Genomic DNA, 4,601 nt, shown 5'->3' with positions numbered 1-4,601 from the left:
TTAAAGCGGGCTATATAGGACCTTAACGTCTCGTCTTCTCGCTGCTTAATGCCTAGTATACACGCAATAGACCTCTTGTGCCGATAACTTCCAATAAAGTGTGACACGAACTGTGCGCCCAGTTCCTTAAAGGTGCCGATAGAATTAGGCGTCAGCCTGGTGTACCAATCCCTCGTAGGCCCCTTCAAGGTGGTAAGAAAAGCCCTACACATGATTTCGTCCGGTACACCCTGAAGATGCATTAGGGTTCTAAAAGACTCCAGGTGGTCCAACGGGTCTTTGGATCTGTCGTAGTTTTCCACATGGGGCATGCAAAACTTTGGAGGAACGGGGCATGAATTCACCAACGCTGTGAAAGGTGAATCCGTTCTATGGACTAGGTCGTCCAGGTTGCTGGACACCCGTCCTCTAAGGGCGTTCATCATCACATCCATGCGTTCCTTCATCTCCTGCATCTCGGCCGCGATATGAGGTGGTAGGGAGTCCGAGGCAGATGGCGGGTTTGTCTCCGGCCGCTCCAGCCTTGTTGGTGCGGTGCTACCTTCAGGCCTGACGGCATTCCTCCCTTCCGGGCTTGCTACTTCCTGGTCCTCCCCTGGTGCACTTTGGTGCGCGGTCACCTGCTGTAGTTGTTCTTCTAAGTCGTGATTCTGTTTAGTAAGGCGCTCGACGGCAGCAGCCAGCGTCTGAACTTGCCTTTCTAGCGCTGTAGCATGCGGTTCGTCGCCTTGGTTGTTGATTGTTGCCATCGATCGAGTGAGTACCATACAACTTTTTGTCTCAGGAACAGAGCAAGGCTGAATGTCTCTCCTTGTTTCCCACAGACGGCGCCAACTGATGATGCCGAAGAAATCACCAGTAAGCTGCGAGTACTCCTCCGATTGAAGCAACACCTGCGAAGAGAAAGTAGGTGATCGACAGAGAGCACCGGTGTGGTGCCGGCCAAAGACCCTCCGACGATCAAGTTAGAGTCTTTAAAACAACCCTAGAGTGCCAGAGTTGAGGTAATTGTGCGTACCTTTGGGTCATGAGGGTCTTGGGGTATATATAGTGGTATGTGGCCGAAATATGCGCCTTGGTGAAGAAGTACTTTCCTTTTTAAAAGAGTAATTCGCGGATCTTTGCCTATTGTATTGAGCCCTTTCCTTATAGGAATCTTCTTGACTAAAGTCGAACGTGTAGCGCAAGAACTTTCCTTATATTCACATAAGCAGAAGTCAGGATAGGCTAAAAATGAAAGTTGGATTACTCCTTCAGCCTTCACCTGCCAAGGTCGTCAGCCCACATGTACCTCCTATACTGTCGTCAGTTTACGTACGCCAACGTGATCCGTCAGCCAAGGACGTCAGCCAAAGACCTTACAGCCAAGGTCGTCACCCCTGACTCGTCCACGTGATCCGTCAGCTTAACGTTGCTGCGTAAAGGGCATGGCTATGAATGCTAAAAAGGTGGCATCCTAATGACCTTGGCTGACGGGTTGCGTGTTCCCCTCAGCATTCTTAAAAACGTCACTATCATTAAAAATACTCATTATCCAGAAGATAAACCACTCATCTAATGGTACAACTTCATGTTGTGAATGGAGAGACAAACATTGCGCATTACCACTTCGAGAGTGGGAAAAAACTATGGTAATCTTTGGAGATCAGATTTCTCACTTCACTCGATCTTGTTTTCTTTCCCCTAAACTATATTCTTAATTACACATCCTCAATTTTTCGAGTACAAGTTTTGCACTCTAAATTATGATCATTGTTATAGTTTGCATCCTGGCATCAAGTTTGCTACTATATTCTTGATTATACTTTGCATCATAAATTTTGAATTTTTTTCGAAGTTAATAGCAAATGTATTAACATCAGAGTGCAAAGTATAACAATGATAATAGTTTAAGGTGCAAAATGTATATGAGGTATTGTTTAAAGTGGTAAAATGTAATTTCCCTATGATATTGAGAATAATATTATATTCATTGAATACTAAATAGTTACAAAATTTGTTTTTTTTTTATTATAAATAATTACAACATGCTGTTAATCCTGCAGTTCGAACTCTTTCCTCCGTAGACTCTCAAGTACTTTGTACATGGAGAGATACCAATTCAACTACAAGACCTTTAGTAGAATAGTTACAAAATTTGGAATATAGATAAGTGAGCTAGGTAACATACAACTTTTCCTTATTCATAGTTCATAAATACTTACCTTGGAAGTGGACAATGGACAATCATCTATTGAACACAAGGCAACTGCCAGTGCTTATAGCAGCCACAACATTCAAATCATAATGTGAGAAACTGAGATTGGCTTCATAATTATTGTCAAGTAGTAACATACGGAGGCCTTAATGGAGGGATAAAGACAGAAAGAAATCCAAAAAAGTTGGGGAAGATAAAGAGATTGAGGAAGCATCTTAGAACGAGGAAAACAACAAATGGCCGGAAACCACATCAATCGTGTATGCAAGTATGGTATTATAACTAAAATATTGGTAGACAATTAATTGTCCACTAACCATTTTTTTTTTACAATTCAATTGATTTACGCATTGTTTGTTTGTTTGTTTTTTTTACTTCTTTGAGTATCCATACAATTGTATTTAAATTTTTCTTCTATATTTTGTCATAAATATATGAGATGAGTTCAAGTTACATCTTATGCAACTTAATAAGAGATACACTTTTTCTAGACCATTGACTTTTATAGGATTTGAGGGTTTAAAAAGATTCATGGCCATGCCATTAATGTTCTCTAGAAATTAGTATTAGTAATTAAGCATTAACTATACTTAATTACTAATTTCTAGAGAAAAGGAGCAAGATACGCGGCGTTGGCTGGATATTGAGCCAAATTTTTACGTTTGAGTGCGGTGAGCATTAGATTGCCAAGGAGTTTCTCAGAGAAGTTTCATCATTCTCGGAGTGGGTTTGCTTTTAATACGTGACTTGCAAATTTAAATGGGACGGAGTAATTAGAAAAAAAAATTGATATGTCCACAACATTTTCACAACATTTTTACAACAAATTCTAAGTGGCAGGTTGCTACTGGTTATTATTGTTTGGGCAAAAAAGTAATCTTAGTGTTAGGTTCAAATTTGAACCAATAATAACTAACAACCTGTGATTTGTTGTCAAAATGTTGTAAAAATGTTGTGGACGTAGCATTTCTCAATTAGAAATCAGAATTAGCTATCGTTTTTATCTAGAAAGAGAAATGATATATTCACAACATTTTCACAATATTTTTACAATAAATCCTAAGTGGCAAGTTGTTATCGGTTGTTATTGTTGGGGCAAGAAAGTAATCTTAGTGCTATATTCAAATTTGAACCAATAACAACTAATCACCTATGATTTGTTGTACAAATGTTGTAAAAATATTGTGGACGTAGCATCTCTCGTTTGGAAATTAAGATTAACATCAAATATGCAATTAGTAAATAGAAGAGAAGAATAAGGCTATAAACAAGAAAAATTGCATGTTCTGCAACTCAACATCGTTAATCCCTCATGCACAACTTTGTTCTTATGGTTCCATATAGACCAGATGAGAGTGAAGAAAAGTTGCAGATATTTTCATATTATCCTCCTCCATTCATTTGTGAGCAAGGATTGTTCTGCTAACCCACTGTTGGACAGAAATAGATGCAATCTCAGAGGACTAGATAGCTAGCTGGGATCCATACCAGCATGCTCTAGAAAAAGGGCAATGGAGGAAAATATGAGTGGAAGATTCTTCATCTGAATCACAAAAAAAAGGACACAGACCAATATTTGCAATCCCCCTATTTTTTAGAGTTAGGAAGGTTGGCAGGCTGTCATGTAGGAGACTCCAAATACAATTGCAAATTTTTAAGGGAACTTTAACCTTCCAAATTAGGTTCCACACAACATAGGAGGGAGAAAAAGGAATGTGGTTGGCAGAGGAGTGTTGATTAGCATCTTGTAGCAGAACCAGGTAGGCTTTATGAAAATTATAGTCCCTTGTATTTGAAAATTTCCACATAAGCTGATCTGATACCACCCTTTTTTTGGATATAGGAATACTCAGGATTTCATTGCACACAGGGAAAGGGTAAAGGGTTTTGACTAAATCCGATTTCAAAGAGCAGGTATTTTGATCAATCAAGTCTGCTACAGTTCTTGTTGTGAGATTTGGGTTGTGCAAATTATAGGATGAGTACTAAGCAAGGTGACTCAAAGGAATATTGGATCCATTACCTACCCACCATCTACATTCTCTAAGTTTCTAATTGTCATGCTTGATAATATTCCTCCAACACCATGACTGATGAGGCTTAGGAGTGCAATCATGAATGGAAGACCTAGGGAAATACTTTGCTTTGAAGGTTTTAGCAACTAGGGAATTGGGGTTGTGATGGATCCTCCAAAATTGCTTAGCCAACATTGCTTGGTTCATCAAACTGAATTTCTTAAAACCAAGACCTCCTTCACTCTAAGGGTGGCAGATTCTGTTCCAATTGATAAGATGCATTTTCCTAACCCCTTGGTCATGACCCCACCAGAAATTTCTGGTTATACATTTGGTTGCAAATATTCTCAGGAACTCGAAAACAAGAGAATGTGTACAAGGGTAAGGAA

This window comes from Castanea sativa, chromosome 3 (genome assembly GCF_040712315.1).
Source record: "Castanea sativa cultivar Marrone di Chiusa Pesio chromosome 3, ASM4071231v1".
Lineage (NCBI taxonomy): Eukaryota > Viridiplantae > Streptophyta > Magnoliopsida > Fagales > Fagaceae > Castanea > Castanea sativa.
The sequence above is the reverse complement of the archived record's forward strand: the minus strand, read 5'-3'. Positions refer to the sequence as shown.